This window comes from Triticum aestivum, chromosome 2B (assembly GCF_018294505.1).
Source record: "Triticum aestivum cultivar Chinese Spring chromosome 2B, IWGSC CS RefSeq v2.1, whole genome shotgun sequence".
Lineage (NCBI taxonomy): Eukaryota > Viridiplantae > Streptophyta > Magnoliopsida > Poales > Poaceae > Triticum > Triticum aestivum.
Genome location: NC_057798.1, coordinates 395,974,843 through 395,998,816, shown reverse-complemented (window position 1 = coordinate 395,998,816; position 23,974 = coordinate 395,974,843). Strand labels below are relative to the sequence as shown.

At 46.1% G+C, this 23,974-nt stretch overlaps 1 long non-coding RNA gene across 6 annotated transcripts; it reads left to right on the top strand.

Annotated features, from left to right (window-relative positions):
- The first annotated feature begins 2,503 nt into the window (after positions 1-2,503).
- Positions 2,504-18,179, top strand: LOC123045112 (uncharacterized). Of its 6 annotated transcripts, none has more exons than XR_006421062.1 (7): positions 2,504-3,094; positions 4,022-4,820; positions 6,316-6,487; positions 15,905-16,047; positions 16,325-16,386; positions 17,343-17,537; positions 17,630-18,179. It is a non-coding gene; the product is annotated as an uncharacterized lncRNA (long non-coding RNA). The 6 variants fall into 6 exon arrangements; XR_006421059.1 differs by lacking the exon at positions 6,316-6,487 and having other exon boundaries at positions 4,022-4,135; positions 4,553-4,820; positions 17,630-18,173; XR_006421063.1 differs by lacking the exon at positions 6,316-6,487 and having other exon boundaries at positions 4,025-4,135; positions 4,726-4,820; positions 17,630-18,172.
- Positions 18,180-23,974: the final 5,795 nt, after the last annotated feature.

The following is a 23,974-nucleotide window of genomic DNA, read 5'->3' as shown; positions in this document are numbered from 1 at the left end:
TCGGTGCTAAATGTTGGATTAGAGATCCTCATCACAGTTCTAAATTTTCACCGAAAGCAAATGAGGGTTTTATGCTTGGTTACGGAAAGGACTCGCACACCTACAGAGTCTTCAACATTGTTCTTCACAAAGTTGTTGAAACTGTAGATGTGTGGTTCAATGAAACTAATGGCCCGCAAAGAGAGCACCTACCTTTTATGATAGATGAACCAGCACCTAAGGAATCTATAAAGTTCAAGGCTACTGAGGATATCATTCCTACCAAAGAATCTGCTGAAGAATTCATTCGAGAATGTGAAGAACGTCGAGCTGGAGCACCTGAAGAAAATGGTGCTGAGGAAAATGGTCCTGAAGAAAATGCGGATCAAATTCCTCGACGTCAACCCGCTGATCCTCGCGTTGCAAACGAAGTGCAAATTGAGAGAATCATCGATGACATTGAAGCACCAGGTCCTTTCACACACTCAAAAGCTTCACATTTGTCTAACTTTTGTGGGCACTTTGCTTTTGTCTCTATCACAGAGCCCACTAAGGTAGATGAAGCATTTCTGGAGCCTGAGTGGATTCAAGCTATGCAAGAAGAATTACATCAATTCGAGCTAAACAACGTCTGGGAACTGGTTAATCGTCCAGATCCTCGCAAGCACAATATCATTGGCACAAAGTGGATCTACCGCAACAAGCAAGATGAAAATGGCCTTGTGGTGAGGAATAAGGCACCACTTGTAGCTCAAGGCTACACACAGGTTGAAGGAATTGATTTCGATGAAACTTTTGCACTTGTTGCTAGACTTGAGGCTATTCGCATATTACTTGCTTATGCTAACCATCATAATATCACTTTATATCAAATGGATGTGAAAAGTGCATTCCTCAATGGTAAGCTTGAGAAAGAAGTATATGTTGCTCAACCCCCAGGTTTTGAAGATCCAAAACATCCTGACAAAGTCTTCAGACTCAATATGGCCCTGTATGGCCTCAAGCAGGCCCCTCGGGCGTGGTATGATACTTTGAAGGAATTCCTCATCAAGAAAGGCTTCAAACCCGGTTCACTCGACCCAACTATTTTCACTAAATCTTATGATGATGAATTGTTTGTGTGCCAAATGTATGTTGATGATATTATCTTTGGGTGTACTGGTCAACGTTATAGTGATGAATTTGCCTATATGATGAGTGAAGAATATCAAATGTCTATGATGGGAGAATTGAAATTCTTTTTAGGTCTTCAAATTCATCAATAATGCAATGGCATATTCATATCTAAGGAGAAATACCTCAAAGATGTATTGAGGAAATTCGGCATGCAAGATTGCAAAGGGGTCAAAATTCCTATGCCCACAAGTGGCCATCTATGCACTGATGCAAATGGTATCGACTTCGATCAAAAGGTATACCGCTCCATGATTGGCTCTTTATTGTATTTATGTGCATCTAGGCCAGATATTATGCTTAGTGTTTGCACGTGTGCCTGATTTCAAGCTACACCGAAGGAATCACACCATAAGTTTGTGAAGCATATTCTTTGATATCTAGCTCACACACCAACACTTGGATTATGGTACCCCAAGGGCTCAGCTTTTGATCTCATTGGATATTCAGACTCTGACTATGCTGGTGATCATTTGGACCGCAAGTCAACATCTGGCACATTCCATTTCCTCGGACGATATTTGATTTGTTGGTCCTCGAAGAAATAGAACTGCGTATCACTATCTACAGCTGAAGCTGAGTACATTGCTGCTGGTTCTTGCTGTGCTCAATTGCTATGGATGAAGCAAACTCTCAAGGACTACGGTGTCAACATGAAGAATGTGCCTCTCTACTGTGACAATGAGAGTGCAATCAAGATTGCTCACAACCCAGTTCAGCACTCGAAGACAAAGCACATCCAGATTCGTCATCATTTTCTTCGTGATCATGTGTGGAAGGGCGACATCTCTATTGAGCATGTACGGACTGAAGAATAGCTAGCCAATATCTTCACTAAGCCCTTGGATGAGAAGATATTTAGAAAGTTGAGGTGTGAGCTAAATATCCTAGAATCTTCGAATGTTCTTTAAAAAGGACACTCATCCTAACACTTATGCAAAATTGATGACTTTGATGCGCAACACACAAAGTAACGGTTTTCTTCAATCAATGAAGACTAACCCTCTAAGTGTGAAGAAATTAAAGAAGAAATTGATTCTCAGAGCCCTACGACAATTGCACGCGGTGTCTGAAATCAGCTTTCTTATACAGTGGGTCACGCCACCACCAAAAGTTGAAAATCTTCAATTTGAGTTTTTCCTCAGTTTTTGAAATTCCACAGTTGTTCAAATTCTTCAACTTTGCATTGTCTTCACTCTTTCCGTCGTTTTTCTTCATTGAATATATATATGTATGTATATATATATATATAGACTATTCTGTTACCCGTAACAGAATAATATTCTGTTACCCCCTCGGCCCTATAAGGTGCGCCCGGCCAAAAAAAAGAAAACTGCCTAATCTCGCCGCAGATCCTTCTTACCACCTCCTCCCAGTGCCCGGCGCCGCCCGACCTCCTCCCCACCACACCGCTGCTCGGCCTCCTCCCAGCACGCCTCTGGTCGGCCTCCTCCCCACCGCGCCGCCAACCGACCTCTTCCTCCCAACATGCCGCCAGCCAGCTTCCTCCCAGCGCGCCTCCGGTCGGCATCCTCCCCACCGCGCCACCGTCCGGCCTCCTCCCCACCGCGCCACCGCCCGGCCTTCTCCTCGAGTGCGCTGCCGCCCGGCCCTCTCCCCATCGCTGGCAGCGTCTCCATTCTGCTCCGGCCGGCTCTCTCCCTCCGACCACCATAGCTCTAACCTCTCGCATCTCGCACTGCCCCCATGTGGTTGGAGCACCCTGTCCGTTCACAGCCACCACTTCAGGCCGTTCAACACCACCACCCGAAGCGGTTCACCGTAGCAGAACCCTGGATCCCGCTTCCACCATGTATCTCTCCTCCTGCAGCATGGCTCAGCTACTGTACTTGGTGGAGGGCAGAGCCTTTCCTCTCTGGAATGCAAGTGTTCATGAGGTAGGAGCAGAGAAGGAAGATGGAATCTGTTGGCTACGGTGGAGGTACCAGACTTTTATATGATGAAGCTTACTTACATAAGTGAAGCTTAGGTTCCCACCGTTTTAAACTCCCTCGCTTACCAAATAGATTTCATTTAGGATTTTACAAAAGATAAGCAAAGTGCTCTTACTCTTGATGGCACTCTATTTGTTACTGTATCCCATTATAGTACATGATGTTGAAAATAGCATTTGCTATTAGTGTGAGTCATAGAGAAGCGAAAATCATTTTCTACCTCTACCTTCTGGTTGGCATGAAGTAGGGTGCAGGAGGAACAGGAGTGTGGACGGCCGCTCACCGCTGGCGCCGAACAGGCTTTGAGCCTTGCATCGACAACCGAAGTTCGATCTGGCCCCTATTGCAGTATGGCGTGGGGTCACCGAGGTGTGATGTCCTATGCCAAGGCGCTCCTACGTGGCCGCCATGGTGTCGGAAGCTGGGAGATGTTGGGGCAGCTCGCTAATGCGAGCAAGGAGGAGGTTGAGGTGTGCCATTCGGGAGCTACTCCGGTAGGAGTCTGGAGGATGTGGCACCTCGCATGCCCCAGTGAGGCCGCGCCCTCGTCATGGAACCACAGAGCTTCCATTCACAAGTCCACCAACATGTTTGGTGCTCGTTCATAAGTGCTTGTTTGTGCAAATCTCATATCCTTGTGTGTGCGCGTGTTTTGACGAACTTTGTGCTAAAATGAGTTCAACTAAGTTTAGATCTCTGTACAAAGGTCAACTAAGCCCTTGACACCCCTGTTACGATGTGATATACATGCCGCCAGTCTCGCATTGCCGATGAAAATCCATTAGAAACATAAGTTCAATTTCGCTAATTCCTGCAGTTCTGTGGTTAGCACAAACTGGTGGTTCATTTTGCTAATTCTTGCGGTCTACAATTTCTTTTTTGTTTTGCTAAAAATGGTAATTTTGGTTTTTCAGAAGATGGTGAACTGTGGGAGTACTTCCCTTGCTCTTTCTGCTACATCTAGGTCAAAAAAGCCCTTCATCTGCATCCATCTGCGGCAGGAACACTGCTTTGACATCAGGAACTCTGTGAGAGAGCCTCTCCTCTCTTTTCCTTTTGCCTTCTAATCCCCAAGTGTTCGTTATTGCATATTAGTTTTGATCAAGACATAACCTTGAGCTAATAAAATATTCTTGCTGGAAATGCATTTACAAAATTATTGACATCTTTTTGTTAGTAAGGCTGTAAGCAATCTGGAGATCCCTAGTATGCCACTATATGTTTCTTTATAGAATCCCAAATGGATTATATAACTCCTGATAATAGAATAAATATTATGGAAAAAGCTCAAACACTATCATACGGTCAGTTCCAAAAAATCTGACGAGCACTTGCAATGTACATAGTTTTTGCAGAAAAGATTTCAAAAACTCAGGTTCACCAATTTAATGAATTATTATAAGTTCAATTTTGCTAATATCTACAGTTCTGGTTGAGGAATTTAGGTAGTTCCCCCCACGGTCCTCTGTATCCAGCACCGCTGACACGCAACCTCTTCTCTGGTTTCTCTTCATTATGACATTCAGTTGCAGTTCAACAAAAAGAACAGGAGAAGTACATACATCTCTTTTCTCTCTACTGCTCTTTTCTCTCACTAATTTGCTTCTCTGTACTGCAGCACGAGGAAGGTTGGACGGACTGCACAAAAAAAAGCTCAGTTCTACAGACAGCCCCCGCTACCCACATGGACTACTTCCTCCGGTCCTCATCCAGGTATGGGGCTCACATCAGTCCAACTATTACTCCCTTATCCATCCAAGAAAATCATCGCCTGCTTATGTCAACTGTGAGAAAGGTTTGTAAATAACAGAGGGCATTGAGCTTACCATGATCCCCCTGCCTACTCCTCCTGCTGCTATCTTTTGGGTGGCAACTGTTTGCTTTTACTAAAAAGATTTAGACTTAGACGGGATAATAAGGCACAAGAGGTTCATTGGTTAACGTTGCATCATGTTGGTTTTAGCACATGTGGCTTACGGAATTCTAAAATTAGCAAGACAAAAGATGTTAAATCACCAGTACATGCCTCACTTTTAACAAGGGAATATTTCTGCAGCCAATTCACATTCATTCTGTAAATCTGCAAATTTAGTATGTACAACAGTAGCAAAAGAGCAAATATTTCTTGTATATATCCAAATTAATTCAAGTGTTTTTTGAAGCTGTTGTTTGTACATCCAAAATTTTCAGTATGTAGCAACAGGTTCATACGTGAATGTACGTCCAAATCGACGTGCATAGCAAAACAACAGCAGTAGCAAGAGCAAATGTTTCTGTATGTACATCGACTCATGTGTTTTTTGAACACCCACTTTCACTTTCACTTTAGGTGAAGCAAAACAACAAAGATTTATCTTATCTGTACACCACCATTCAATCAGCTACATCAAGAACACCAACGATTTTAATCTACAGCAAAACAACAGCTTCAGAGTGCAAGCAAGTTGCTGGGTCGCCGTCGCATGGAGGCAGCGCCGCCGCCACTGGGTCTCCCTCACCTGGGCTAGCGCTAGGTCGCTGCGTCGTGGATGTCACCATGGCCAGGGTCGTCTCAGTGGCCATCTCGTCACTGTTGGGTGAGGATACCGTCGGCGCCGCCTCCAGCGCGCGCCAGATCGCCTAGGGGCATTGCGGTTGCGTCGTGGCTCAGCTGTGGCCTCTAAGTCGCCGTCGCTAGGGGAGCGGCACCGGCCTCCAAGTCGTAGTCCAGTCGCCATCGCCTGGGTCGATTCGTTTTGCTTTTTTTCTTATTCGCTAAATGTTTCACAAGACAGAACATAAGCATGGGGGGTTATGTGCAGAACAATTATTAAGTGGATGGCCATATTCCCACCTCTGATCCCTGCTGTACGTCCTCGACCGATGGGCTAGGATGAAAGTTTTCAGTTTTTACTGATAAAGAGTTTTCACTTGATACTTCGCCAAAGAAGTGTATACACTTTACTATTTATAGATTCAGATTGTCGGAACAAGTTCTCTTACACGCCTTTTGGCTCTGTTACAAGTTGCTAAAAGGGTTAGAATGTTATTGGTGGTGCAAAAATATCAGACGCTCTCAACTGAAATAAGAAGTGTGTAGTGCAAGTTCAGGTGTAACTACTGCAAGAGTTCAAAAATCTCAACGAACAAAGCTCTAACCAAAGTTCAAGAATTGTTTCCTTCATAAATTAGTTTTCTTTTGGTTAATTTGTTGTTCTGGGCAGTACAGACGTAGAATCTCAATGATCTAGCAGCAAGCCGTTCGACGTCGTAGCTCGAGAGGTGCCCGTTTCAGCTTTTCCCAACCTCCCCTGGACGTTCATGCTCCTTCTCTTCAGTATATCCAGTTCAACATCTGGTGGTTCTTCAGTTCATCGTAGTGTGCATATTCACTTCATCTTGTACGTATGATCATTCTCTGCCCCTGCTAATGTATTTTGTAGTAACTTTGTAAACAAAAGAGATAGCACACTGGGACAAAACAACAGTGAAGAAGATACCCTATGTTAATTTTGGTCACTCTATTATTCGTTCCATCACTTGGAGATGTATGCCTGGCCATTTTTTCTCTCTCGTTCTGAGACGAGGAGCAGTAGTTGCTGGGGGCACTACCGCACCCTTTTTGTCCCTTTCTCAGATGTTCTTGAAGTGAAAAAAGGTGCATGTCGGTGTCAAAACCGGCGGATCTCAGGTAGGGGGTCCCGAACTGTGCATCTAGGCGGATGGTAACAGGAGACAAGGGACACGATGTTTTTACCCAGGTTCGGGCCCTCTTGATGGAGGTAAAACCCTACTCCTGCTTGATTAATATTGATGATATGGGTAGTACAAGAGTAGATCTACCACGAGATCGGAGTGGCGAAACCCTAGAATCTAGCCTATGGTATGATTGTTGTTCGTCCTACGGACTAAAACTCTCCGGTTTATATAGACACCGGAGAGGGCTAGGGTTACACAGAGTCGGTTACAATGGGAGGAGATCTTCATATCGCATCGCCAAGCTTGCCTTCCACGCCAAGGAAAGTCCCATCCGGACACGGGGCGGAGTCTTCAATCTTGTATCTTCATAGTCCGTGAGTCCGGCCAAAGGTCTTAGTCCGGCCATCTGGACACCCCTAATCTAGGACTCCCTCAGTAGCCCCTGAACCAGGCTTCAATGACGATGAGTCCGGCGCGCAAGTTGTCTTCGGCATTGCAAGGCGGGTTCCTCCTCCGAAATATTTCATAGAAGATGTTGAACACCAGGGTAGTGTCCGGCTCTGCAAAATAAGTCCCACATTCCATCGTAGAGAGAATAATATTTGCATCAATCAAATCTGCTGACATATTCCGCGGCGTGACATCATGCCACGGCCAGGCTTTTATTCAGTTTACCGTTCCACCTTGGCGCGTTTAGCGAGGCGGTTTTCTTGGCACGTCTTGTCAAAGCAGAGATCGTGTCCCCTTATTCCGGGATTCTCATCAATACGGGCGTGGGTAACCCAACCGTGACTTAGGTATGAGTCCCTAATTAAAAGCGAGTCTCAAAAGGTTACGGGGAGGGCTCTTGGTATTCACCTCCTTTATAAAGGAACCAAGGCCCGGCTCCCTTGTTCTTAAACCAATCAAATCCGCCCCTCGCTTCGAGTTCCAACACCCGAAGCTCTAGTTTTAGGCGCTTCGGACCTTCGAAGATGTCCGGCTCCGACCCTCAAGGCCGGTGGATGCCTTCCTCCATTACGGAAGAAGATGTGCGAAAGCTAAGAGATGCCAGGTATCTAACCGGCGAAATCTCGCATAGACTGCCTACTCAAGGGCAAGCTGTTCCCGCTCCCCAGCCTAGTGAAAGCGTGGTGTTCGCATCTCACTTCCTTCGGGGACTAGGCTTCCCGATCGATCCCTTTGTGAGGGGGCTTATGTTTTACTACGGGCTGGAGTTCCACGACCTAGCTCCGGAGTCCATCCTCCAGATCTCATCATTCATTGTCGTGTGCGAGGCCTTCCTCCATATCACCCCACACTTCGGATTGTGGCTAAAAACTTTCAAAGTGGAACCGAAAATGATCGAGGGGCAGCAAGCCGAGTGCGGAGGGGCTATAATAAGCAAGATGGACGACGCTCCATGGCCTGAAGGATCTTTTCAAGAGGAGATTGGCTTATGGCAACAGGACTGGTTTTACATCACAGCCCCTAGGGGCACCACATGGGTGGCACCGCCTACTTTTCGCTCGGGTCCCGCACCACGGCTGGCGTCATGGGTTAATGAAGGACTTATCTGGGGGCCGCCAAAAGACGTGCCCCTGCTGCAGGGCCGTATTCGAGATCTTCTAGAAAGAGATATCAATCTGACCATAGTGGCGCAAGTCATGGTGATTCGCCGCACACTGCCCTGCAAACGTCGACCTCTCCGCCTGTGGGAGTTCAATCCGGAGGGACCACGAGTCCTACAACATTTCATGGGAATGACACCCATGGAGATGTACAAATTGTTCTTCGGATCACAAGCAAGGTGTCCGGATTTGTCCGAGGATGCAGGTCTAAGCTGCAACCGCCCGGATGCTAAAGTAAGTAGCCCCGTATTTGAACACACCATCCATATTTTTATCAAATCTACCCTTTAACAGAGTTGCCCTTTGAACAGGAGTGGATAGCGAAGGCGAAGCTTATCAGGTGTCCAGCCCCCCTGCCCGAGACCGTACCGAATCCCATGCTAACCAGGATGCTGGAGGCCGCACCATTGGCGGAAGGCGAAGGAGGGAACCAAGGAGATACCGCCTCCACGAAGGAGGCCATTAGGAAGGTAAGAATCAAAAATTCTCCCGGCCAGGGAAAGAGAAGGACTGCCTCTGAAGACCCGGAGGTGATAACCTCAAAACGGGGAAAGAAATCTTCGTCAAAGAGTTCGGCACCGGAGAACGCCCCAGCCGAATCGCCCCCTAAAGGGGACCCGCTCTCCCCCGAGGCGTAAGTGAAGGGAGAGGTTCCATAATGAATCACATTCATGTTTTATTCCTGAGGAAAATAACTGAAACATTATCTTGCAGTTCGGATCTCAACCCTTCTCAGCAGAGCTCATCTTCAGGGGATCTTCGTCCAGAGATGATAGAGAGCGAAACGCCTCCTCTTGTTCCACCGTCTCACGAGGCTGGCGACCCCGAGGTATCGTCCCGGAGGGTTTTTTCAAGTCCGGACCCTGGGAAAGGTCGTCAGACTAGTCCGGCACCCTCTTGCGCGCCGGCGGAGGGGCTGAAGGATCTACTTAGTAGGGCGTCCATCTCAGAAGAACACCATATGTTGATGGATACGGTGATTGGAAGAATTTCATCCGCGGAAAGCGGATTGTACGAGGCTGCCAGGAGTTTACTAACAGGCTTTGAGGTATGTAAAAAGGTGTACCTTTTGGTAGAGCCGCATATTAAATGTGCCCTGTATGAATAGTAGCCCCTGAGACTCTGTGTGTCGTCACGAGTGACGGCACACAGAGGATTATAACCCCAGGTATAATGTGCCGCCTATTCCATGAAGGTGGCGAGGCATTCGGTGGCTAGCCGGACTGATGAATCTACCGAACTAAAGTGGCAACTTGACGTAGCAGATGCCGACATCGCGCTTGTACATAAGCGGCTAGACGAGGCTCAAGGTATGTTCAAAAGAAACCCAGTAATAGGAGCTTGATGCTCGGGCCTTATATATGTTTTATGTAGATGATGCTGCTGCCGTGGAGAACCTTCGGGCGGAACTTGCCCGAGCAAAGGAGCAAGCAAGGAAGAGTGATGCGGTTGCCGTTAAAGCGGCTGAAGAGCTAAAAGCCGAACAGGCTGCTCACTGCCAGAGCAAGAAGGAAATGGCCGAGATGGCCATAAAATTGAAGGATGCTACCGACCACTATAGATTGCTTGAACAAGAAGATAGGGCGGGTCAGAAGGGTTTTGAAAAGATCATTGCCGAAGCCAAGGATACTCGCTCTGCCATGAGAGCGATGAAGGAGGAGCTGCGTCAGGCCAGAGATATCACGGCTGGAAAGCCTTATATGCTGCGGATGAAGTTCAGAGACCCCAAGTATGCTCCTTTAGACCAGCAGTGGAGTTCGGAAAATGCTTATCTGGATTTGGCCGCAAGTGCGGCAGACGCGACCGAACACTTCCGCCGCCGAGGTGACCATGAATTGGAAGAGCTTTTTTGGTCGCAGTACCACAATCCAGAACGCCCACTGTTAGTATCCGACTGTTTAGCCGCCTGGGCGGAGCTGAACAGATTATCCGGACTCGCCATGAAGTATGTTGCGAGTCGTCTGTGGCCGGAGAAGCCGGAGCCGAAGAGTTATTTTGGCTTGGTGCAGCAATTCCTTGGTTCGGTGCCGCATGTTGATGCAATGAAGAGGTCGGCGTGCATAGAGGACGCACAGATGGCTCTTGCCTGTGTCAAGACATACTGGGCAGATATGAAGGCCGGTATTGTTGCGTCCCAGGATTCGGACGAAAGCCGAGTACCTGCCAAGCACTATTTTGAGGAAGTTCTCCCTAGCGCTCGTATAATAGAGTCGCAGTGCTCGAAGGATGTTGTGTTCGAATAGCTTATACTATTTGTAAGACGAATTGTGTTTTTATGAAAAAAGCTTTTTTATACTTGTGCTTGCAAGAATCATGATGCCTCCTGTGCGGCCGTTTAATGTATATATTTGTATATAACCTGGAAGATGGCAGTCGTTGGCTTCAGCCCCCACGCATAGAATGCGGGGGTGTTCGCAAACGGGCGTCTTGTCACACTTAATCCAACGTCTTGGTCCTACAAAGGAGGTGGTGGCGCGGCGAACTAGGCAACCGGACTATAATGCTTTATCACTTTCACTTAGCCATAGGAGTTAGACAGTGGGACTACTGAATAGCCCCTAGGGGCATCGTGCTCGCACAAATTCGGGGCGCGAGTGTGCCTTACTGGGAAGCGGTCCTTCATTAATGCGGGGGAATCCTAAAGATTCCTAAAGTCATCGAGTGGTTGACCAGTCTGTCGCTATATCATGACAGTCAGTTTTCGGCTTTCTCTACTGAGGTGCTCACCCAGCCGAACCGGGGCACAATCGCAGTAGTTCTCCTGGTGCCGCGTTAGCCGATATAACGGAACGTAAGGCAGCAAAACACAGGAGCCGGGCAAACCCAACATTTGACCAAAGACATGATTCGGAGCTGATGCATATAGGGCCAAACTCGCGACGCCAAACACTCCCTAAGGTATTCGGTCTTTATGAAGACGGGCCGAAATAGAGCCCTTGGTAAAAAAGCCCCTATTGTCCAGGTATGTGCAAAAATTCTGGCGTGGCCACATGCCAAGACGCCAGCCTCCTCCTCGGCTATAGACAAAACTGGGGGATGTTATCAACAAGAGACAGTAAAAAAGGTTTACGCAGGGTCTTAATCTGAAAAGAATCCTTGGAACGTGTCCCTGCTGCACGTCTGCGCCTGTGTCTCCATTGTGTCGTATCCTGGACGGGCGTAGCACGATGTTCGTATGCGAAAGAGAGGAACTTACTAAAAAATAAGTGTGCGAGAAATCTATATCGAGATAAACAAGATATAGTTGGAGCAAGAGTTGGGTCGTATTGTCTCCGGGCGTGAGCACACGGAGCCCCTTGCACGAGGGTATGCGGCTATTTTAGCATGTTGATGCCGGACTCGTCTAGCCGTGTCCGGGATAGTAGGGCTGGATTTGTGGGCGGCTGTCTAGTCAGCCGCACCCCTGCCCGTACTTTTGGGGATCAATTTATGTTCCCTTGTAACGAAATGATGCCCTTTGGACCGGGCATTTTAAGTGTAAGGGATGCGTAGTGCGGTATTGCATTAAAGCGGGCGAAAGCTTCATGTCCCAGTAGCGCTTGATAGCGACTTACGAATGGGGCGATGTGGAATGTTAGCATTTCGCTTCGGAAGTTGTCGGGTGGTCCGAACATGACTTCTAACGTAAGGCAACCTATACTTGGGGTATCCAAACCTGGCGTTACTCCTTGAAAGGAAGTGTTGCCGATGTGGATTACGACTGGGTTTACCCCGAGTTTGCGGACTGTGTCCTGATATAACAGGTTCAAGTCGCTGCCGCCGTCCATAAGGGCGTTTGTAAATTGGAGTCCGTTAATGATTGGATTTAGGACCAAGGCAGTTCAGCCTGCGTTCTGGTCTCCTCTAGAGTAATCCTGATGATCGAAGGTGATTGGTTGTAACAACCAGTGGGGTTGCTCCTCCGGGGCTGGCTGTATGGCGCATGTCGTTGTAGGCGCCGTTCTATTCTTCCCTTTCATTACATGAAGTAGAGTTACTGTCTTGACTTCTTGTGGGAACTTCTTTTGTGCTCCGGTGATCTGCTCGTGGGGTGCATCGTCATCTTCGCTTGGTGTGTTGAGCCCCTTGTGTTTGGCGTTGAGCTTGCCGGACTGCTTAAAGACCCAACAATCTCTGTGGGTATGGTTTGCAGGTCTCCCCGGAGTGCTGTGGATTCGACATATTTTGTCCAAAATTTTGTTGAGGTTGGATAGCTCGTCCCTATCGTCTTTGGGGGGCAGCTTTTTCTGATTTTTCCGAGAGCTTTTGAATCCGACGTTTACTGCCGTGCTCATCAGGCTGTTGTCCTTTATCCGGCGCGGTTCTTTGTTACGGCGCGGCTTCCCGTTCCCATCTCTGGGTTCGGACGTATTCGGGTCGCTGGTGCTGCTTCTTGCCAACCAGCTATCCTCCCCTGCATAGAAGCGGGTCATGAGGCTTGTTAACGCGGCCATTGTTCGCGGCTTTTCTTGGCCGAGGTGTCTGGCGAGCCATTTGTCTCGGACGCTATGTTTGAAAGCTGCTAGGGCCTCTGCGTCCAGACAGTCGACTATCTGATTCTTTTTGATAAGGAATCTGTTCCAGAGCTTCCGGGCTGACTCTCTGGGCTGCTGAGTTATATGACTCAGATCATCTGCATCCGGGGGCCGGACATAGGTCCCTTGAAAATTTGCTCTGAAAGCATCCTCAAGCACTGCCCAACTTCCCATGGTGTTTCCGAAAGGCTTTTAAGCCAATGCCGGGCTGGCCGTTTGAGCTTAAGGGGTAAGTATTTTATGGCGTGGAGGTCGTCTCCTCTGGCCATGTGTATGTGAAGGATGTAGTCCTCGATCCAGACTCCAGGGTCTGTTGTTCCGTCGTATGCTTCTATGTTTACTGGCTTGAATCCGGCTGGGAATTCATGATCCAGCACCTCATCGGTAAAACATAGGGGGTGTGCGGCGCCCCTGTATTTAGGCGTGTCACGATGTTCGGGTATTTTTTGCGTTGCATCACTCATTGGAGCTTGCTTTCTTGGCCTATAGATGGATCTGGTTGGGCCAGTTTTCTGATGCGAATTCTTGGACGGATCGCGCGCCATATTGAGTGCGACGTCCTTTAATGCGCGAGATTGATCGTAGGGTCATCTATCCAACCTTGTGGCTTCCTTATTTTTTGACTGTGGGGGCTTTATGGCCTCTTCGTCAAATTCCGGTAGTAGTTTCCGCTTCGGATAGCTCTTTGTGTGGCGACTACTGCCGTACTTGTGTGCGGTATTGAGTACTTTGCCCCATCTGATCCTGAGTGCATCTTCTGCTGTCTTGAGCCTGCGCTTCTGCTTTCTCAGGCTACATGCAGTGGCGACGAGCCTTTGGTGGAGGTTCTGATGTTCCAGCAATTTGTCTGGTGTGAGGTCGTCCGGGCTATTATCTTTCTCGGGGATTGGTTGTTCGGATTGTCCGCCCTGCTTGGATGGATGCTCGACGACATGTTCATCATCCGTTGAGTCACACTGCTCTATGGCTGGGTCTTTGTCGAGGTGGGGCTTGGCCTTGCGCTTACGCCGCCGCTTTGATTGTTTTTAGGGGGAGCGATCCCTGGCCGCATCCTTTTGGTCCTCGTTGTCATTTCTGTTGTATGTGTCCACCATGCATACATCGTATGATGAGGTGGTTTTCCGGAGCCCTATAGGTGCTGGTTCTTGATCGTCTCCTTTATCGGCGTCCATACCATCGATATCTTCGGAGTCGAAATCGAGCATGTCGGTTATATCTTCGACAGTGGCTATCAAGTGGGTGGTGGGTGGGTTTCGAACTTCGTCGTCCGCATCCCAACCACCCCGACCGTAGTCCAGCCGGGGTTCTTTCGACAAAGAGAGGGACTTTAGCGAATTTAGGATATCGCCAAAGGGCGAGTGCTGAAAGACGTCCGCGGCGGTGAACTCCGTGATCGGAGCCCGATCGGGTTCGATCAAAAGGGGTGCAGAATATTCAGAGTCCGGAACGGAGCCCGGGACCTTGGAGTTACCGGCCTTCCAAAGGACTTGGCTAGTATTCGGCTCTATAGCCGCAGAGATTGCGGCTCCTGGGGCGGCGTCCAACCGTCCGTCCCTGGCTAGCGCAGTCGGCTCCGAACTAATGGTCAGAGTGAACACCTGAGCGGCGCTCTGGTCGCTGTCCGGCGGCAGAGCTAGATCATGTCCATCGAGGCAGTGCGGCGCACGCGGTCGTGGCCCGAATCTGTCAAAGATCAAGTCTCCGCGGGTGTCGGCCGTGTAGTTTAAGCTTTCAAACCTGACCTGACGGCCAGGGGCGTAGCTTTCGATCTGCTCCAGATGGCCAAACGAGTCGGCCCGCAGTGCGAAGCCGCCGAATACGAAGATCTGTCCGGGGAGAAAAGTCTCATCCTGGACCGTATCGCGATTGTCGAGCGAAGAAGCCATCGGGCCTAAAGGCGACGACACAGAGGAACTTTCAATGAAAGCACCAATGTCGGTGTCAAAACCGGCGGATCTCGGGTAGGGGGTCCTGAACTGTGCGTCTAGGCAGATGGTAATAGGAGACAAGGGACACGATGTTTTTACCCAGGTTCGGGCCCTCTCGATGGAGGTAAAATCCTACTCCTGCTTGATTAATATTGATGATATGGGTAGTACAAGAGTAGATCTACCACGAGATCGGAGTGGCTAAACCCTAGAATCTAGCCTATGGTATGATTGTTGTTCGTCCTACAGACTAAAACACTCCGGTTTATATAGACACCGGAGAGGGCTAGGGTTACACAGAGTTGGTTACAATGGGAGGAGATCTTCATATCGTATCGCCAAGCTTGCCTTCCACGCCAAGGAAAGTCCCATCCGGACACGGGACATAGTCTTCAATCTTGTATCTTCATAGTCCGGGAGTCCGGCCAAAGGTCTTAGTCCGGCCATCCGGACACCCCCTAATCCAGGACTCCCTCAGTGCACAACACCTGTTTGTTGAAAATGTTGGCTGAAAAGGTTAAAACTGTTCATATGTACATATTGTATCAGTTCTTCTGTTAGACTTATGATAGTTCATTGGCTAGAAAGAAAAACAACGGTTTTGCACATATGCTAATATAGTCCACTCCAAACAAATTAGTGTTTGTTGAGGCAATTCACTGATAAAAGAGATACACCGTTCCTACTATGCATGTTAATTGTTCGTTAGAATGTACACTGATTATAGTTTCAAGAATTGAAGTTTTAGCAAGAATTTGATGCTTGTTAGGCTACTTGAATGGGAGTCATTTGTGCTTTTTAATATAATCTGTAGTTCAATAGCACATCATGCATTTTAAATCTATTGTAACATATTTTATTATAATTCAATGTATGTCACTGAACTACAGAAAAATACAACAATTAAATATATTACTACACGTAGTACATCAGTTCAATGACAGACAAACATCAGCTAAAAAATATATGCGGGAGGTTGAGAGAGAAAAAAATTAATTTTTTTTGTGTCCAATTTTTAGCGACAAACTGAAAGGAATTTTTCTATGTCTATCTTGCTTTTGGGGAAGATCGGGAAGCGAGGCACCTCCCGAAGGTCACCGTCAAAGAGCCTCTCTCCGCCACCACGCCTGATAGTTGAACTTACACGGGATTACCTGTGATCAACCGCCCTGCCTCTACAAGCAGGCCCATCGAGTACCCCTGGAATCAGGTCAGACCCGCCCCTCCCATCAGTTCCTCTTCCCCCTTCCTTCTCTCTAGCCCATAACCTTGGCAGCCGGCCACCCTGGTCCTGCAGGATGATCTGAAACAATCGGTTCAGTTTCACATTGACTAACTCGTCACACACTCAGTTCAATTTCTTGATTTAGTATAATTCAATATGAAATCTAGTTTCAGTTCAAAGACTGCTACTGTTTGTTTCCTAACACCACAAAGTGGTGAGCTTGTCTAGTGAGTTTCCTGATGCATGTTCTGCAACCTCTCAGTGCGGATTGGAGAAGGAGAACCATCGAAAGTGCGAGTTCTGTGACGTCATCATTCGCCCAAGGTATCTCAATAATTCTCAGTTTTAGTTTTGTGCTCAGGGGATTTCCGGATTGTTGGCGCAAGTGATGCGTTCTGTTTTTGTTTGTTCAGTCAACATACGAGAGCAAAATAAGCACTGTTTGTCTAGAAGTGGTGTTTGAAACCCATTTTTAACCATGAAATCCGTAGATGATTAAGACTTTTGCGTGTTATTTAATTGGGTGAACCATTGGATCCCAAAGAACTCCAAAAATGCGATGAGACCAGACAACAGTTCTTCAGTGCGCACAAAAGAGACTAGCAGTTCAATTCTAATTTACTAAACTCATTTTTGAGTTCAGTTCAATTAACGAATTTAGTCCAGTTCAAATTGTTATGTTCACTGTCGCTGCCACACATCATCTGCTCCTTTTTTGGTATGATCTACAACAAGCTTTCTCTCTTCTGAATTCACTCACTGTCGTTGCGATGTTCTTTTTAGCACACAAGTTATTTGTGTTGATGTCTATGAGAGAAAAACATTGTTTTATGCACAGAAAGCTATGTAAAAATGCACCAAGTCTCACGGCTGTGTGTACCTGTCATTTCTTCCAAAATCCTCATGCCTGACGTTCTTTGGTACCTCACACTCTGTTTGTGTGCTGGACAAATGCCACTATAGTTCTTATAATTTGCTTCATTATCTTTTACCGTGTACAAATGACTTGCATCTGGTGTACAAACAAATCTATTTTCAATTTCAGAAAGTTCGAAAAGAGTAGTCTTAGAAGTACAAGGGCAAAAGTTACCGGGTTCAACAAAAACAAAAATGTTAGTTTCTCTTTTATGTGATTTTCAGTTCTTCCCCGCGCTCTTTTGTGATGCTCTGGCAAAAAGATGACTATAGTTGTTACAGAAAAAATAGTACAAACTTTTTAAAAAGTTTATTTTTTGAACTTCTCCCAATTAATATACTGAACTTGATTATCTTTTTAACAGTACTTGCATCAGCTCGTTGGAATTGGTATGTGTGCTTGTAACACAATCTGTTCGGATCTCGAGAGACCATAAGTTTGTTGACAAATATGTATATTAGTTCATATCTCAAGAGTCCATAATTTTGTAAGGCCAGAAAATGCAATGGCTTAGTACATCATAGCAGCTCTCCGACGCAGAAAGGATGGCTCTTCTCAAGTCAGTAGCTAACCAAACTGGATAAGTTTTCATAAATTCATTCTAGTGGCAAACGTTGGTGAGATTCTGATCAAGGCTTTTGTCTATTCCAGCAACTTCAGGGTAGCTCAGTTAATATAGGAGCTGTGCAGTAAACAGCTTCAGTCGAGAAATCAGCAAGTTGTATGCATAGTGTCTTCCAGGCACCAGTTTGTTGTTTCCTAATCACCCTAATTCCAAAAATATTCTACTCAACTTCGGCGCCATGCTCAGTCCAACCACATGGCTTCAGGGTGCTCGAGTTCGTCGCGACCATCAGTTCAGAGACTCTGCCACTGCGTGTGTCGCAACCATAGCCACCTGCGTCACTGCGTGCTCCGACAACAGCCTCCCGCGCAAGGAAAGGCAGCAGGAGTAGAGCCGTCTGAGATGCTCTGTTCTAGCGAGGCGGCTTATTATGTTTGTTAGTTTGTAATACTTTGGCCGCAATGTACTTGTGTATCTTTTTCTGAACGGAGCACGACCAGAGATTATGTCATTATGAACTATGATTGTGATGGTACTACAAACTCTATAATAACACCACTAATCCATTTTTACTGTTACTTATCTTTTATACAATTCACATGGATTGTGCTCCCTATTACGAACTATGGTATAAAAATGCACTGTGATCACCATTTTCTTTTAGTTCATTAGTTTGTAATGCTTTAAAAGAGAGGAGGTAAAAGTGAACCATTCGGTTTTGTATTATAAAAAGGGTTAATGTGAGAAACTTCAAAAACATCTTGTTTAATAAGTTCTGCTTGTTCTATGTATAGTATTTATTGAGCTGAAAATGGTATGATTCATACATTCTCGTTGATTTCGTTGTAATCGTCCTTGTTTTTGTGAGTTTCCCGATGCACATTTTGTGGTCAGTCTAGATGGGAGAAGGTGATCCGTCTAAAGTGTAATTCTGTGACGTTGGCATCCAAGTTCTAAAATTGATCCGTATAGACAAAAACGGTGGTCCGTTTTATAAAGGAGAAATGGTTGAATTAAAAATATTGATCACTACAAGTTAAAAATGGTGGTCCGTTCGGAATAAATGAAATGAGAGAAATTCAACTTGTAAATGTTCAAGCAAAAATAAACCCCATGCAATTCAAAGCGTAAAAGTACAAGTCGTAAAATAAGAGAAGTCTAGAACATCGTTGTAAAAAATGTTTAGTTCAAAAAAAGAATAAAAAACATTTTATTTTTGAAAAAATATCATTCAGTTCGATGATAGAACCATGCAAGTACAGGGGCGACGATACAATAAAACCGTTGAAAACTTACGACCAAAAATATTACCCGAAACAAAGCAAAGTCTAGTTAGCGAAAACACGTTTAGTACAAACTCATACAAACATCAGTTCAAGTACTCTTTTTTCGGAACCTTTCAAAATTACTCTCCGAAAAATACGTCAGCACAAACGCACACGTAGATCAGTACAACTACTCTGTTTTTTCTGATGTAAAAACAACACGATGGGTCTCACGGTAATCCAAATTACTCTTCAATGGTAGCGAATTTGAGAAAACGTTCAATATGACTAAGTTTCATATTTTCGATATCTTTACAACCGTATATTATTTGCCTCATTTCGACAAACTTTAAAAAAAATCGCGTTCAAAATCAAATTTGACCGCATTTGAATTCGTTTTTAAACCATAAGAAATTAGAAAAACATTTCAATATGAAAAAGTTGCGCATTTTCCATAGCTTTCTAACGCCGTATTATTTGCATCAATCCGACAAACCGTTTGTAAAAAATCGCGAAAATACATTTCGCCCAGAATTAAACCGTTTTCCAAATTTATATGAGGAATGAGTTTATGTCCTCTACAACATTCACTTATTGCTCATTCCTCAAGTTGATTTTCTCTGCTAAGTGAATGTGATCGGACCCTTCCCCCTCTATGCTAAACTCAACCCAATCCTTTCACAAATTCTTCATGTGCGTTCTATTTGAAACTTGTTCAAAATCTTCATAGTATCCTTGTCAGCTGAAGAATTTGCGAACGGAACTTTGAACTTATCTTATATAAATTTTCGGCTTTGCCGCTCAATCTGTTCCGCATCCCACGATAATACTTATCTATTCACCCACGATCATCACACGATCGCCACCTCTCAGTACATGGGTGACACATGTCAAGCGAATGAGAAGGTTAGGGGCACGTTCGTCCGATTTCCTCGGGCGTACAGTTCATTCCTTCTGACTATAAATACCCCCTCCCCTTCCTCACTTCGTTTTTACTCCGCTCGTTCTCACTCCCCCTCGAGCTTCTCAAACCCTAGCGCCGCCGCTACTTCATCGTTGCCGGTGAGGAAGAGCTTCACTGCCTCGACCTCGTCGCTGCCGTACTCGCGCCGGCTACGTATTTCTTCACTCCGCCTCCACCGTAGCTGTTTTCCTCTACCGAGTTAGGGCGTGGAAAAGCTAAACTGATGAACTTCACATCTACACTTCCCAGTTCGTCGTGTTCTTCATCCAGGGTAATTAAAAGTTACTTTTACTCCCCTCTTTGATTCAAATGTTTTCTTAAAAATCTTCAAAGGTGTTTATTCTTCAAATCTTCACACACTAAACACCTCACAAGTCATCTGCTCTTGATTCGTTTCTCTAAGCAATAATTTTTATTCAAGATTCCACAATTGTGTGGGTCTTCAATCTATACAACTTTGGAACCTAAGACAAAGAACGCTTAGTGAAATTCTTCAAGACTCATCTGGTCAAATTCCTCAAAAACTTTTCCTTTTTGAAAAACCTTCTGAGAACACATATGACCTCTCCAAATTCCTCGCAACTATACTCTGTTCATAGGTACTCATGTCTGCTGCTGAATCACTAGGTTCTCATCAACTTAAATCATTTGCAGCATTCCTCGAAGAAAAGTTGCATGCTTCTTCAGAAAATTCCATTGTTCATATTCCTCAGCTGAAGAAAATGGCTGATGGTAAGAAGCCACAGAAGGGTGGAAAGAAGCATGAGGTCAATATTGCTTTTGAGATCCCTAATGACATATAAAAGGATTATTGCACTCCGGATGAGGCCAAATTTGGCAAGGAGGACAAAAATCAGCGCAAGGTGCGCATACAAAGGATAGAGAGGAGATGGGCATGGGAATGGAGGGAGTACAGATATGTTACTCCCAAGTATATGAAGAAATTCGCTCTCAACCCTTCATGCCCAAGACCTCTGTTGGGTCCTGGCCAACTGGCTGATCCCACCAGCCTCAAGCGCGGTGAGGATTATCCTGATGAAGGGGGAAAGCGCCAGGCCAAACTGGCCAAACAGGCAAAAGAAGCAGCGAGGAAATTTAAAGAAGACTCTGCTGCTGCTACTGCTGCTGCTGAGGCCTCTGCAAGCAAGCCAAAGAAGGTCATGCCTAAGAAGCCTTCTTACAAGCCAAGTGCTTCAACCTCAATGCCCTCACGGCCAAGCTCGTCAGCAATGCCCTCACGGCCAGATTCTTCAGAATCCTCACGGCCAATTCCTCAAACTGCTCCTCCTCCTTACAAGTCTTCAGCTCCTCCGACACAGTCCTCAGCTGCTCCAACAAAATCCTCTGCACCTGTGCATCTCGCCACATGTCAAAGGACTACTGGCATCTCAATTGCCTCAGGAGCATCTGCAAGTTCCTCAGCAGCACCAAATTCTTCAACTGGCCCCTCCTTGCTGAAGAAAAAGGCCACTGCTGGATGAGGCCCTCGACCAAGTCCTCACAAGAAGTAGGTCACCTTCCAAGTGCCATGTGATGGTGATGAGGCTGATGATGAAGAACTCGCCAAAATCATCAGAGACAGGCAGGTCAGGTCGCTAGAGCCAAAGGCAACAATGTGCCAATGTTACTGGATCCAAAGTTGATTGTAGACTTCATTGATCTATGGCACAAGGACCCGAACACACCTTTTCCGGAGATGAACCTCACTCCTGGTCAAAGCCATGTCTTGACTGCTTTCATTGGAGAAGAAAAATGGAAGTATGACCAAGTGAGGTCATTGAAGAAAGGGCAATACAAGAAGCAGTGCTACCTGAAGGACAACATCCTCAATCTTTTGCCTGAGCAGCTTATTGCACAACAAGTTGAAATCAAGAAGCTCAGTGAAGAATTTAAAGCCTACAAGGCTGACTAGAAGGGCGCCAAGGTCCGATTCGTCAATCTGACGAAGAAATTCACTTCAAGTGTTGCTGCTCCTGTGCGCATTGAAGTTACTCAGGCTGAAGCATCTGCACAGCCTACTGAAGAACATGCCAGCACCGCTGATGACAATCAGGCTACTGAAGAAAATGAAAGTTCCAGGGCTGATGACTGCATTCCAGCCGCTGAAGAAATTGCCAGGGCATCCACTAGTGGTGCACCTGAAGAAAATGAAGAAGCCAGGGCAACTGCATCAGTTGTGCCTGAAGAAAATGAACCAAATTCCTCTGCTCCTCCTGCACCAACACCAACGCCAACTCCAATCCTTCCATCTGCATCAGATGTGAAGAATACCAAGGCTGCAGAGCATGCAGCAATGAAGAAAAGGAAGGCATCAGCTTTATCAGATTCTTCAGCTCCGAAGAAGATGAAGCCTTTGGCAAGTTTATTTGACAACCCAATTGATGTCGTTCCTGTCTCATTCATGCCATCAAAGGACCTTGATCCTTTTGGTGAAGATTGTGTGATTCCAAGTGAATCAGATGAAGAAAATCCTTCTGCTGCTTCGTCAAAGCAGTTGGATGAAGAAATTGAAGTGGATGCAATCCCTTCAACTCCTATTGTCTCCTCGCCTATGCCTCAATTTACTGTTGAAGAGGCTGGCGTTGAAGAAATGGAAGATGAAGATGTGGACATTGGTTTTACCACTCCCGTGATGAATGATGACTTTTCGGAAAGTCAGCACCCCAACTCTCCACTGTTCACTCCACTTCAACAAATTCCTCAGTCCCCTGTTGCTACTGAAGTACAAATGGGATTTGAAGAACCTCATGCAACCCCATCTGTCCATGAAGAAATTCCAGCCACTAGTGCTGATGAAAATGTCAATGAAGAATTGATGACCCAGGCTACAACTGAAGAAGAGACTGAAATTCCTCAGCCTGTGGAACCTGAGATTGCGATTCCTGAGGTGGTGATGCAATTGACCGATACTCCTCACCCCAAGCCAAAGGATCCCTTCTCGAAGAAGCAGAAATTCAAGGCTGATGATTTCTTCGGCGAGCATGTTTTCTTCACTAAATTCAACCCGTATGACTCTACTCGTCTTAGAAGGAAGCACTTCTGGACTGCCAGCCAGGCAAACTTCTATTCTTCACTGCTTTTCAACAAAGACAAAGTCTTCGACCACGCGCATATTCCTCACATGGGTATGGAATCAATGCCTTGCTTCTCTCCACTCCTCAGAGTGATTCACGATGCAGGACTGCTCAACTTTTGCACTGACATTGTTGATTGGAATGAAGAGCTTATTCTTCAGTTCTATGCAATGCTGCACATCACAGGTGATGCTGATGATATCAACACTTGGGTGTTGGACTGGATGACCGAGAATACTCATTACAAGGCACTGGCCTCTGAATTACTTCATGCCCTGCCAATCAGTCCTCCACCTGAAGGTGCTCGTTGTCTATACCAAGAACCTGATCTTACTGCTCATTACATGGAAGTGCTCATGAAGACTCTGAAGCCCGGTCAAGCCCCAAGGACCGAATTCCTCATGAAGGACTTACAGTATGTGCCAAGAACAATCTATCGCATTCTAACAAAGACTTTGAGTCCTATCAAAGGCCATGACTCATCTGATGAGGACATTGTTGGCATCATGAAGAATCTGCTATTCAACATCATGCATGGCATTCCTGTCAATTATCATGATTTCTTCATGAGGACTCTGGCAAATGTTGCACAATCTTCGTTTGAGTTGAAGCCTTATGCTCCTTGGATTATGAGATTCATCAGAACAAGGTCTTCACTCAACTACAAGGTTGATACACTCAACCATGGCAGCTACTTGCCCCCTATTGAAGTCCTCAAGCGGACATTTTCCTCAGCTGATGAAAAGGGCAAGGCTACTGCTAATGTTGATGAAGGCATTCATCCATTGGATGGTCAGTTTCGCATAGCTGCATCTTATTCCACCAATGATGACTCTGCCACTCCTGATTCTGCTACCAATGCTCCCAAGTCAAATCCTCAAGCCACTGCTCCTCGTGTGATGACTGACCGTGAGCTGCTTCTTAGTCTTCACCAGAAGGTGGGTCGAAACCACAAATGGGTTAAGCTTCAGTTTGGTTCTATTCTTCACAACATGACTTCTACACACAATGCAGTGAAGAAAAACCATTACTACCTCCCTTAAGTCTTCGATCGCACCTGGGCTATACTGTCACATCTATATGGTGAAGAAGATCTGAAGCAAATGGGCTTCAAGGATGATTTTGACT